The sequence below is a fragment of the Canis lupus genome, chromosome 10 (assembly GCF_003254725.2).
Source record: "Canis lupus dingo isolate Sandy chromosome 10, ASM325472v2, whole genome shotgun sequence".
Taxonomy (NCBI): domain Eukaryota; kingdom Metazoa; phylum Chordata; class Mammalia; order Carnivora; family Canidae; genus Canis; species Canis lupus.
The window spans coordinates 6360457-6374722 of NC_064252.1; the positions used below are offsets into that span (position 1 = coordinate 6360457).

General features: G+C 40.6%; 1 long non-coding RNA gene across 1 annotated transcript in view; it reads right to left on the minus strand.

The window, feature by feature from the left end:
• The window catches only part of LOC112677817 (uncharacterized), a 33028-nt gene extending 24824 nt beyond the window's left edge, over positions 1-8204 (minus strand). Inside the window, exons 1-2 of the long non-coding RNA XR_003147210.3 lie at positions 7885-8204; positions 316-434 (exon numbers count right to left, since the gene is read on the minus strand). This is a non-coding gene — a long non-coding RNA (uncharacterized LOC112677817). The remainder of the gene's footprint in view (positions 1-315; positions 435-7884) is intronic.
• Positions 8205-14266: the final 6062 nt, after the last annotated feature.

Below are 14266 nucleotides of genomic sequence, written 5' to 3' on the forward strand. Positions count from 1 at the left end.
CACACTATATACACACACACACTCTATGTTTATACACACTACATCTTCTTTATCCATTCATCAATCAATGGACACTTGGGCTGCTTCCAAAAATTTGGCTATTGTAGAAAATGCTGCAATTAAATACCAGGGTGCCAGTATCCCTCTGAAGTAGTATTTTTATATTCTTTGGGTAAATAGTAGTGTGATTGCTAGATCCTAGGGTACTTCTACTTTTAACCTTTTGAGGAACCTCCACACTGTTTTCCACAGTGGCTGCACCAGCGTGCATTCCCCACCAAAAGTGCAAGACGGTTCCCCTTTCTCCATCCTCACCTGTTGATTCTTGTGTTGTGAATTTTAGCCACTCTGACGAGTTGAGGTGATGAGATGAGCTTTCGATGAGTTTATCATCATCAGGCTGATTTTAACATATCCACGGACACAGGTTCTTCCTATTTAACAACAAAATGCAGTAAACTGCATTAAAATGAAGTAATTCAGGAAAAAATGTAGTCAGACTAGTTTTGCATCACACAACTTAAAGATTTGACTGACTTTTCTTTTCCCAGGAATTGTAATACTGTGTGATATTCGGGAAAGATTTCCACCTGCTTCTTGTCAATAATAACAAAAGTACTTACCATTTATTAAGAACAGATCATACCTCCTGCACCAGGCACTTTACATAATTACCTTATTTAATCCGATAACAGCATTGTGGGAAAAAATTAGCTAAGTAAGCATGCCACTTAAATAGATGAGAAAGTAAGACTCCGAGAAATTAAAGATTATACCAAGGTCATGCAAGCAAAGTGGTAGATGTAATATTCGACTACAAATCTGATTTCAAAGCAGATTTTACCTTTGTAGCCCGCGGTCGCCAAAACTGTCCTTGCAGGAATGTCCTAGACCTAATAATAATACTGCCAACTACTGTTAAATCGAAATGCAAATTCTCTGTGTTTTTAAGGGAGAACAAAGAAAATTAAAAACAATACTGTGTTTCTTCACGATAAAGCTAGAAGCTACTAAACCCCCCCTGCTCCCCCCCATAGCCCTATAATTAAACCTTTTAGCGTTAAATGACACTTCCGTCCTTCAGTCATGTTCTTGTAGAAGCATCTATTCTTAACTCTCTTCAATATACATTTTATATCCAGGTTACTAAATAAAGTACATTATACCACTGAAGCTTTTTCCGGTTCTTATCTAAGGTTCCAGTAGGTTTGGATAGTCTCATTGTGACCTAGAAGTTTCCCCTCCAAGCAGATTTGAGGCATCTGGTCTAATTATATGGGAAGCTCCTCTAAGGTGGCATTTCTCCAATATTTGCATTCCTTGATGTCTGTCCACTCTTTCTCTTTTTTAAAAGTCACCCCAAAGATACAGATGCAGTGAAACGCCAGGACACCTGCACCCCGATGTTTATAGCTGCAATGTCCACAATAGCCACACTGTGGAAGGAGCCTCGGTGTCCATCGACAGATGATGGATAAAGAAGCTGTGGTCTATGTATACAATGGAATGTTCCTCAGCCATCAGAAGAGATGAATACCCACCATTTGATTCGACGTGGATGGAACTGGAGGGGATTATGCTGAGTGAAGTAAGTCCATCGGAGAAGGACAAACATTATATGGTGTCATTCATTCGGGGAATATAAAAAATAGTGAAAGGGAATAAAGGGGAAAGGAGAAAAAATGAGTGGGAAATATCAGAAAGGGAGACAGAACATGAGATACTCCTAACTCTGGGAAATGAACAAGGAGTAGTGGAAGGGGAGGTGGGCAGGGGGTTGGGGAGACTGGGTGACCGGCACTGAGGGGGGCACTTGGCGGGATGAGCACTGGGTGATATGCTACATGTCGGCAAATTGAACTCCAATAAAAAATAAAAATAAAGTTCCCCATGGTGACTTTCAGTTTTCTTAACCACATCAAAAACCAACCAACCAATCAACCCAAGTTGCCACAGAGGGAATAGTAGAGGAGCTGCCCAGAGCTCCTAATAACGGGTTCCCTTGTTATTGCAGCAGATCTTAAAGGCTGAAAGTGAAGGATAAAAATGGGGTGAGAGCCTAGCAGACCCAGGCCTAAAATGCTAATGTGTTGACATATTTGTCTTTGATCTTTCAATTTTAAAATCCATAATGACACCGTAGTTGAATGCTGTAACTACCTGAGCACCCTTACTGATGCAACCCACCACTTCCCTCTACAGAATTAACAGCTGTGCTTGGATTGACCAGCCCTCGTTCCAGCCTTGTTTTCCCCACTCACCACACCTGGGTGTGTTCATCAACAGATGATGGTGATTTGGGTGGTTTGGGTGTTTACCGTAATGGAAGGCATACTGTGTAACTCGCTCCCCCCCAATTGTTTTGAAGATTCACCTACACGTAGTCACGTGCCTGTATTTAGTTCTACCTACTAAATAGCTTCTTGCCATTACATGCATATACCTTAGATTTTTAATACATCTTCCGTTTATAGGTTGTAAAGTCAAGTTCAATACTTCGCCGTTGAAAAGAAAGCTTCGGTAAACTTCCTTGTGCACGTTCCCTTAGGCATATATGTTAGAGTTCCTCTAGTTTATAGAGAATAATCTACCTAGAGATGGGAATCATGGTTGGCAAAATGTGTGTCTTCACTGAACACCTTTTCCCCCAGCTTTCCCCCTGAGATGTACTGAACGTATAAGGTGGTGTCAGTTTAAGGTGTCCCACGTGAGGATTTGCTACACTTGGCTATCACAGAGGGATTACCCTGTGCTGGCGGGTCATCGGGAGGACGTGACCCCGCTTGACCTTGGAGTTGGGCGCAGGGGATAGGCCGTTCCTTGGAAGGTACCTTCCGGCCCACCTGGAGCAGCTTGCAAGAAGGAAGCCTGGAGAGGCCAACGCGTTGTTGGGACTACCTGCATGGACATGGGCTGGGCCCTGTTCAGGCCTCTGCATCAATGTCTCAGATGCTGGGGAGCAGTGGGGAGATCTACTCATCTCTGTGGCCCAAGACAAGTTGTGTGTGTAAGTTCCCTTGCTTGGTACACCTGCCACCTGCCAGTCTGGTCCCTCTTTGCCCTGCGTGCTTGGGGCCAGTTTCAGATTTCACCCAGGAGGCTCCTGAGGATTCAGTCTGACACACTAGGCCATTGGCTAACGCTTCCTTCCCTCACGTCCCATAATTACTGTTTTTTTTTTTTTTTTTTTTTTTGTGGTGGGAGCATTTAAGATTGCTTTTCTTTTCTTTTTTTTAAAGATTGTATTTATTTATTCATGAGAGACACAGAGGAAGAGGCAGAGACAGGCAGGGAGCCCGACGTGGGACTCGATCCTGGAACTCCAGGATCAGACCTTGGGCTGAAAGTGGTGCCAAACCGCTGAGCCACCCGGGCTGCCCTAAGATTTATTTTCTTACTCACTTTTGATTGAGTGGGAAAAGATGTAGAATTCGTACACAGTGGAATATTATTCAACTATGAGAGAGAAGGAAACCCAGGCAGTTGTAGCAACATAGGTGGATCTTGAGGGAGTTTGGCTTAGTGGAACATCAGAGAGAGACAAAAATCTTATGATACCGCTTATATGTGGAATCTAGAAAAGTCGAAAAGTTGAGCTCATAGAAACAGGGTTGAATGGTGATGACCAGAGGCCACGGAAGGGGGAAGGGGAGAGATGTTGGTCAAAAAAAAGGTCTAGACGTCCAGTTAGAAGACGAGTAAGTTCTGGGGATCTAATGCATAGCATTGTGATTATAGTTAACAATTATATACTTGAAAGTTTCTGAGTAAATCTCAAGTGTCCACTCTTCACCCACAGGGGGTACACTTCTTCTCTAGACCAACTCCACTGGATTGCCATCCATACGATGATAGCTTTCTGGAAAGGCCTGCTGTAACCAATGAGAATTTGTCCACTCCCTGGCTTTAAGTGGGAAAAGCTTGCCTGCCTGCTGGGCTGAGTGCTTCCAGATGTTCCTTGTTACCACTTGTCATATTAAATATTTATTCATTTATTTATTTTTGTCTTATTACTTAGAAGCCCTTCCCTTATAGTTATTTCTTGGCCCTCACTGTCTAAGATCCCAGGGTGCCTGAGGTTTTAAGCTATGTGCTTAGGACAAAATGCTGCCTTGTGAGGATTTAAAACATTTTTTTCCCAACTGCTTCATGTCTTTGAAGGGAATTATAACTTGAAATGTCCAGAACACTATCCTATTCAATAATTTTCAGGTAATTATCTTATTTGGCTCTCCCAGCCTCCTGTGTCCCCAAGGCATGGCAGTTTAATGCTAGTGAGAGGACACAGAATGGAAGAAAACTGGCAGAGGGGGGAGTGTTTGATTGGGGGGTAATTAATGTCGCAATCAACTCAGGTTTCTGATGTGGCTTCTAGTCTGAAAGTGTAATTTGGAAAATGTCTGGCGTGAGAGTACTTGACTTCTAAAATTATACCTAATGTAGACTAAACACCAATAAACCTATCAGAGGGGATTTGGTTTCTTAAAGTAGGCACAACCTTAGATAAACAAACTGATTGTGATTCTTTTAGTTCTGTATTCAAGTCACTTTTAGGTCCCTTAGTTGCATTATAATTATTTATTGAAACCCATCTGAACAGCCATATATGAACATTTAGGTCTTCCTCAGGGGCCTCCCAAGCTAAATGCTGTTGGTTAATGGCCTGGTATTATCAAACAATGGATTGGTCTGCATCTCAAAAAAAAAGTCTCTGAAGTTTAGATGAATCATGAAAACCTTGAAAAGTGATTATTGTTTATACCAGCTCTAAGCCAAAGTTAGAATCATTTGTTTCTTAAGTACCTAATATATTTCATGGTAAAGCTTTTAGGTTATATACTTTGGAGTATTAATATATGGAAAACTCTTGGTTTATTGATTAATGATTAGATTATTACTTAAATCGAAGGCTGCTTGCCTTCACAAAGGACAGACTCCATTACTGGCTGTATCTATACTTTCAACGTGTGCAATAAACTGTGCCACAAAGGAAGTTTTGGTCAGCAGATCACTATCAAGTAATTCAAGCCTCAAATTTTCCTAACTTTGTCTTAGCATCTTCTAATCGGCAAGCCAGAGCAGTGTGCTGGGACCTTGCTTGCTACTCAAAGTGTGGTCTGGTTGACCAGCAACTCTGGCATCACCTGGGAGCTTGTACAGGCCACTCCAGACCTGCTGAATCAGAATCTGTATTTTATACAAGATCCCTTGGTGACTTGTATGCACTTTCGAGTCTGAGAGCTATTGTGTCCGTCAGCGAATTGTTAGGGCTGTGAGAACATAGAGGTCTCTCTCCTTCCGCAGGAGAGCACAGGGCCCAGGGGTTTACGACATTGACTCAGTTACTAGGAGGCATGTAGCTAGTGCACATCTACAGTCAGGTCAGGTCAGGTCCTGTTCCTTGTGCTGCTGACAACATTAGTTGTCTGCCCAGAAGATCATTCCCCTCCCCCTGTGAGAGTCTCAGCACTGCCTCCTTTGAGGAGATGCCATCTGTATTGCCAGTCAAAGGAGATTTCATCTCACTTTCCACCCTGCCCCCACCCCCAGGGATGGGACTTAAGATGGGTCATCAGCTGCCGTCACTACAGCATGCAAACTTCAGTGGACTCGCACAGGGATGCAGGGTGCTTGGTGTAGAATCATCTCGAGGCTGTGCTGCAGAGAAAGACCTAGGAGCTCCCTCCTGCACCAGCCCCAGGAGATGAGTCGGTTATTATGGTAGAGTCACTTAGCGCTTCCTTCTGTCCCATTCCTTAGGCAGAATCAATGTGCATTCCTTTTTTTATTCCAAATATGTACTCTTTTCAGAATTTCCAGGCATAAACCATTGTGTGGGTTTTTTTAACTTACACATATTGGATCATCCCACAGACACTAGTCTGCATCTTGTTTGTTCACTTAGTATAGGCCATATTCCTCATTGAGAGCCTTTGGGTCATCTGAATTTGAGTTCAGAATCTTTTGGATTTTAGAGTAGTGGTGTGGTATGCACACCGAGTATCACGTAGCTGGTGTGATCGGAGGCAATACTTCATAACAAACACGTTAAATTGTGTTTTGCACTGGAAGGTCTGAATATTCTATTCATGCTGTATGAGATCAATTAAGTCTTACCTATTTTCATGTCAGGACAGGTAAATATTTGCTGTCAAGTGAGTTTACGATTGGTTTGGTTTTGCCACTGAAGTTAAAAAACAAAAACAAACTTAGTTTCTAGAATGTTTTGGATTTTGGAATTGTGGATAAGAAATTGTAGAGCATGATCTATCTATATTGTAGAGATGTGCTTTCCGAGTCAGTCCTTATGCATAGATCTTTTTCACATCTGCTGAACTATAACCATTGGACACACACCAAGAATTTAACTATTCTTCTATATCTTTTTAAAAGACTTTATTTATTCATTTATTTGAGAGAGAGAGAGTGTGCACTCAATCATGCATGCATGAGTGGGCAAAGGGGGAGTGAGAGGGAGGGGAGAGGGATCCCATGTGGGGCTGGGATCTCATGACCCTGAGATCATGACTTGAGCCAAAGCCTAGAGTCAGGGATGCTTAACCGGCTGAGCCACCCACGTGCCCCAGCAGTCTTCTATTGATGAACATTTGGGATTTCCCAATTTCTGTTCTTACATATAATGTTGATCACATATAATGTGATCATCCCGTGTGTTTCTTTTAATACAATTGTACAAGTAGGAAACACCAATTTAAGTGTATGAACAGGGCCAATGTGAGGGAAAATGTTACTCATTTTCTGACTACAGCTGATTTCTCCTGTTGTTAAATGATATTTATGTTGAAATTTCTAAACCAAATGGTGGAAAATATCCCAGTACAGTGGAAGGAGGGGGAATAGCTTTGGGATTTAGGACTCATGTTCTAGATCAGGACTCACCATTCAACACGGACAACCTCAGGGTTTTTGTGCACAGTCTCTCAGTCTTACAACACAGAGAACTGTAACATATGACCTCTACCGATACTCAGTTCCTCTGTATGTAGGCACTGCTCTGAGCACCTGAGAAACAGCAGAAATCCAAAACCGACAATCCTTGCTGTGATGGAGCTTCCATTTTAAGGAGAAAGACCAAAAATAAACATAACAAAGTATAATATTTAGTGTGTTGGACAGTGATACGTGGTAAAGAGAAAATTCGTAAAGCAGGAAAAGCTACTAGTGTCTTATTCCAATGTCTATGCACATCACTCCTTCGAAGGTGCTGTTTTTATGCTTCAAAAGGGGAAATTAGGTTTTGAGTGTGAGCGAAGCAGGACGTGTGTGGGAGGGTGTGAGGTGGGGGACTGCTGTTTATCATTATCGTCCCAGTTTTACTGTTTGACACTTAAAATGATGTCCACATATTACTTTGATAAAGCATAACTATTTTTAGAAAGAAAGAGGGGAAAATATCTGAATTACTTCTTTAGGAAAATGTTTGAGAAGAATAAAGGGACAGAGCAGCCAGAGAGAGGAGAAAAGACCAGATAGGGAGTTGTGGTTCTAGAAGATGCCAAACATCAGTACAAACTATTGGGTTATGAATCATTTTCTGAGGCTCTTAAAATATGAAGACTATGAAAAGCATGCAACATTACTGCATTTCAACAAGACTCCTATGGGGCAAAGTTTCCATTTCTTAAAATTCTGACTAGATTTTGGTGGTCAAGCAATGTGAATCACTGGTATTTCTGCCTCTCAAGTAGTCAAAATAAATGGTTATTGAGCTATATGGGTGGAGGTTGGTAGAGAATACCCATGAAGAGGAGTTCTTAGCATCATTTGTAACATGAAGGCTAAGACTGTAGCAGCGCCCTTTCTCTCTGTCTCTCTCCCCACCCCCCCCACCTTCATCCTGTTGCAAGACATGTGCTTCCATACCTCCATTCTCAGTGGGAATCTGTTCCCTTCTTTTTTCTTCTTAAAGCATACTTATTTTTCAAAAATTCAGATCTAATTCCATTTTCTTGATGAAACTTCCTTTGACCAATCCAATCTTCAAATCTTTTATTTTTTTTTTTTCTTTAGTTCTCTCTATACCTGGAGAGATAAAAGTCTCTGGTCTATTTTTGGGGATAGTGAAAATGTTGGTATGTGCAGAATTGGAAAGAATTTATATGTGGAAAGCCCCCTACTGAGAAATTAAACCTTTGGATCTTAGTCATAACTCTGCTACTAGCTGTGTGGCATTGATCAAATTATAGAACTTCTCTGGCCTTAGTAACTTAGTCTTTAAAATTAATGAGTTGGACTAGATGATCCTTTTGAGCAACCATCCACTCCCTGGGCCTCTTTCCTTGCTGAGCAGGGAGCTGACTGGGGCTTAATCCCAGCATCCTGGGATCATGACCTAAGCTGAAGGCTTAACCGACGGAGCCACCCAGATGCCCCCACATATTCCATTTGTTATGGATCTGATTCTATCTGGAGTACACATTTCTCCTCGCTCTAGTGAAGAATACTATCACACCTAACCTTTTTCTGAGACTCTGATGCAAGGAAATTAATTTTTGAGGTCCAAGTAATGACTCTGTTGTTGGTGTTACCTTAATTGTAGCCCCTCCCTGTCGGTTTCAGTGCTTTTTTCCTGCTGATTCTCCCAACAAACTTACATAATGTTGGGCTCTTATTAGATGCTTACAGCTGTCTAATTCATACATTCCTACATCTCAGATCCTTATCTAGTTTGGTTTTTGTTGGAGGATCTTATGAAAACAAAGGGTGAGGAGTAGACATTGAGGAAGGAAAAAGCTTAAAAAAGTCAAGAGCTGACTTGTTTCTTCCTCTTTTACTTTTTTCCTACTGTTTTTTTTTTTTTTAAATTTCCTCCTGTCACTACTTTTAATATATTAATAGGAGTTGCAGGACTACCAATATATTTGTTTGAATTTAATAGAAAATATTCTAGGTAATCACTCAGCTTTTTCTTTGAGGGTACTGTATTATATCATTTTATTAATATTTATTTATATTCTATAATTAATGCATTCACTAATTTCCTATTAAATAATTTCATAATGCACAGCAAGTCCCAATGTTTGGCTAACTAAAGCAAGGATCAGTTTTGTTCTTAAGACAGAAACTCATATGAACTAGTTTAGGTCAGAAACAAAAAATGAATGAATGAATGAATAAGTAGGAAGTTATTGAATGTCTGAAGGTAACCTGAATAATCGTAGAGTAATAATTATAGAGAGATGTCATAAGACACTGGGACCCCAAGAACTAAAAAAAAAATCGTTCAAATCCCAATTTTCTCTATGTTTCCTAGGATATTTGATATCTTGGCTCTCCTTTTGGCACATTTTCATTCTTTTCCCTTGATGTTATTGTAGATTACTTTAGGATGCTATGGGCTGCACCTGTTCATCCCAGCTTCTGCTTTGCCTGGTTTCCTAGCTCTAGCACTCATCCGAAACCAAGTGAAGTCCAGCTTCTATGTTCCAATTCTAAATTCCAAGAAGAGATTCTGATTGGTATAGCTTTGGTCAGATGTAAACTCTTGTCCAATCAGCTAGTGATGAAGAAGGGACTGAACCATGTACCACACACATGGCTACAAATACAAGCATGCACACAGGCACAGGGGTGCATTTACCCTAGAAGGTTCCAAAAATGTTGGCACAGAGCAGTTCCTCAACACATACTTATTATATTTAATGTCAGGCTCACAAGTAAACTTTATACAAAATATACCTCTCCAACCTCCTTGATTTCTTTCTTGAATTATTGTAATTGCTAAAGCTAAAGATAAGATGTGGCTGATGTCTAAATATAGAAATAAGCAGAATAAATAAAGGGCTGTTTGGAGATTTAGCCTGACGGGCAATCACTTTCTAACTTAATAAGTATTTTAGATCTTGATTTAGCTGCCTTTCTTTGGGTGAAAATTTGTTTGATCTTGTCTTACCATTAGAAAAGTCACAAGCATGCAAATTTTATGCATTCTTGTAAAGTTCAAACCCATTAGCTTTTATTGACAGATACTAATTTATATGAGGAAGGCAGAGGCAAAATGGATTCAAACAAATGCCTTAAGTTCAGAAGTATGCTAATTAATGGATTTTCTAATTGGCTTTCCTTTTTTTTTTTTTTTTTAACTCTTCCCCAAAGCCTGCTGTTATGCTTGCTTTATTATAATACTCTGGAGGGCATCTGAAAACATAATTACCCGGGGAAGTCTGGTTTTGGGGATTGATCTTATAAGATGTTAAAGCAGCACAGAAATGTAATGTGAGCTACATATGAAACTACATTTTCTAGTAGTCCCAATAAAATAAGTAAAAAAGCCCCAATAAGATTAATTTTAGGGCAGCCCGGGTGGCTCAGCGGTTTGGCACCGCCTTCAGCCTAGGGCCTGATCCTGGAGACCCGGGATCGAGTCCCACATCAGGCTCCCTGCATGGAGCCTGCTTCTCCCTCTGTCTCTGCCTCTTTCTCTCTCTCTGTGTCTCTCATGAATAAATAAATAAAATATTAAAAAAGATTAATTTTAATAATTTTATTTAAACCGATATACCTAAAACATTTTTATTTCAACATGCAATCAATAAAAAAATTAATAAGGTATTGTATACTTTTTTGGTGCTAAGTCTTTGTTTTTCTTTGTTTTTTTGTTTGTTTGTTTTTTTTGGTACTAAGTCTTTGAAATCCAGTGTTTTATACTTAGAGTGTAAACTTCAATTCAGATAGTAATTTTTCTTTTTCTTTTTTCTTTTTTTTAAGATATTTATTTATTCATGATAGACACACAGAGAAAGGGAGAGGCAGAGACACAAGCAGAGGGAGAAGCAGGCTCCATGCAGGGAGCCTGATGTGGGACTCGATCCCAGGTCTCCAGGATCACACCCCGGGCTGAAGGCGGCACTAAACCACTGGGCCACCCGGGCTGACCTCAGATACTAATTTTTCAATGGTTAAAGAGAAAGTTCTCCAGGCACCCTGAGGCTTGCTGCCCTTGCAGACCAACCTTGTAGGGGTGGTCCTGCCCTAGGCCCTAAAGTGCTGACACTGCTGCAGACTTTCCTATAGTTTGTTCCTCAGGACAATAAATAGTCCCTTGACATCCTCCATGAGCTCTCATGAACTTGGCAAATGTCGTCAACTTGGAGATTAGCATATTAAACACTCAGAACTTTTACAGTCAAGAGATTTGCTTTGCTTTGCCTAACCCAGTGTTTTCCAAACTCAGTTGACCAGAAGTCTTCTTTTTTAAGAATAACAGAATGCTTTACTGCTGTTCTACATGGGTTCTGTGGCATATACCTTCAAAAATGCTCTTCTGGTTCGCTAGATATTGCCGGACTCCAGCACCTGCTCATTTGATCACGCTGGGCTTCAGCATGTCCTTAGATGCACCATTCTAATACCTATCTGTAGGGGACATCGGTTTTTGTTTTTGTTTTCCCCTGAACAACAACTATTCCTTTTATTCTATCAGAATCTTCTTTTCCATGGAAGAATTTATTCTATATAGATTGAATGTGACATCTCCTCTTCCTAGCCACAGTTGGGCCCTGTGGTAAAGACTGTCATTGTGCATTTTCACTTTCTTTCTGGGCACATAGCTAGACTGCATTTCCCTGCTTCTCTTGCCTTTAGGAGTGGCCATACAACTAAAGTTGTACCAATGGATTGTGGGCAAAAGTGGGGCATACAAATTCTGAGCTAAGGCCTGAAGATAGGAGCATGCTTCTTCCATGCTCTTGTTCCCCTTCCCAGAAGCTGGAACATGGATGTGCTTGTCACTCAGGTTTGATCATGCACACTCTAGGAGCTAGTGGAGAAACAAAATAAAAGAAACTTAGATCCCTGAATGACTCCATGGAGCAGAGTGCCTCTGATGTGGAATATCACATCAGGCTGAAACATGAGAGTGAAGTATGTATCTCTATATTCTTGAAGGCACTGAATTATTTCTGAATCTTTTTTACTGTGGAAGTTTAGCATAACTCTGGCAAATATCATGCATGAATCAGTTTTAGCCAAAAAATATACCCCACTTTTATGAGCCTGGATGAGTGTTTTAGCAACTTGCATGAAACCCAACCTATATCAATCAAAGTCATTCTTTGAATGTTTATGTCAAAGCCAGCTGGATTCTTTTTTTTATATATAGTAGCAGTTAAGTTATAGGATATGTATCCATAACCATCTTTTCCACCACCATGAGAATGCCTACTTGAGAGTTAAGCCAATTCTTCTCAAGAAACAATATCAAGAAATGATGAGAGGAATGCCTGGGTGGCTCAGACTGTTAAGTGCCCAAATCTTGATTTCAGCTCAGGTCATGATCTTGGGGTCATAAGAGTGAGCTTCACGTCGGGTTCCATGCTGGATGTGGAGACTGCTTAAGATTTTCTCTCTCCCTCTCTCTCTGCCCCCACCCCTGCTATCCCTCTCTCTCTGAAGAAAAAAAAAAAAAAAAAAAGAAATGACAAGAGACCGAACCCCCAGTTCCAGCAAGGCTTCAAGTAGGATCACCATTAGATTTGCCAAATTTATTAAATAATAAATTACCAATTTTGTTTAATTTAACTTGAATTGGGTCACTTAGTATTACTTGCAATGAGTCCTGACAAGTAAACTACCAATTTTCTTCTTATTTTAACACTCTCCCTTGCCATTAGAGCATTTCTCTTCTTCAAACTTTACATGCCTGTGCTTGCTTGCTGGAGAAAATCAAGGCGGATTCTGTTTATCCAGCGTAGGAGAGTCAAGGGACCTAGGAAAGGCAAGGAGTGAAATAAAGTTAGAATACTCTATTGTGGGAGTTCTATGTGTGCTAGAGGATGACTCCAAGAATATCTACTTCAGTGACTTGGGAAATTCAGCTTCTTTCCAGCCATCTGCATTTTCCTTCCTCCCTATGGATATAGGAGGGATGCTGAGACAGACCTGGTTCATAGCTACTTCCTAGATGAACGAGGGCCCATTCAGACTGAAAGACATTTACTAGTCAGTGAAGCACAACCACCATGGAATGAGAGATGTGTTACAGGATTTAGAACCTACGTAATGGAAGGAGAAGCTGAGGAAGCAAAGGTGCAGAAGGAGGAGCTGGAAATTAGGAGAGCCATTAATCAGTCTTGGTTGACATGGCCGAGGGGTTGGACTGCAGGTCTCCTGCTGCAGCAGCTCCAGAGCATCAGAGCAAGTACCAACTGGGTGAGGGGGTGCTGGAGCCACAACAGGACAGGTGTTTAGAAAGTTTCTTCCCCTCTTTAACTGAGTGCAGCTGAACCTATAACCAAGCATTATGCTTCCAGAAAAATCTCAAGGCAAAGTATTGCAAGTAACAGTAATAGCTATTGGATCAGGCTCTAGAGGAAAGAGTGGAAGGATTCAACCAGTTAGCATGAAAGTTGAAGATAAAGTTTTTCTTTCAGAATATGGAGGCACCAAAATAGTTCTACATTATAAGGATTATTATTTAGAGACTCAGAAAGTATATAGATTGAAATAAATCATTATTGAAATGGCATCAAGTGAAGCTGCCCATTCCAGTGGAGTTGCGAAGTCTTTCATCATGTAAATAATTTTTTGTCTCTCTTTTATAATAAACTAAAGGTATCCAAACTAATGATATCCAGGGTCTCCAAAATTTAGTTTTAGTGTACTGTACTGATAGAAACATTACCAAATAAAAATGCATAAGTGACTGGTTAAGCTTTAAAAAAAATCAATCTTCTTGAAGCATTGGTATAGAAGGACAAGACAGAGGATGCAAGGAAAATAAGTCAAGAACATCTATCTAGTCCCTGAAGTGAGAACCCAAGGCAAGGGGGGAGGTGTTCTTAAGTAGATGCTCCAATTCCCCACCACAAAGCCCTTCCTGACCCTGCCTGTCATCCTGTTTCTTCCTTGCCTTTGGGTGGTTAAGACTTAGCATCTGGTTGCCTCTTCTTCCCACCAGTTTGTTCAGCAGTGATACTTGCCCAAGCCCTAGTTTATTCCTGTTGTTTTTATTTCATCTGGACCTAGACATGTTTAGGATGCCCAAGACTCTTACCAGGCCAGGTTTCTAGCTAAGCCCCAGCCCCTCCTGTAGCCACAGGTGGTTCTTTCACCTCACCTAGGGAGGCCAGTCTTCCTACATGCTTACTGAATGAATGCACTGAGTGCTCTGACATTGAAACCCTATTAGTAATATAATACAAATATAGATAATATAAATAATAATATATTATTATTAGTGACTTTTTTTCTCTAGGTAGCAGACTTCCTTTCAACTTGGTGAAGGGATTTTTCTATGCTTGAGTAT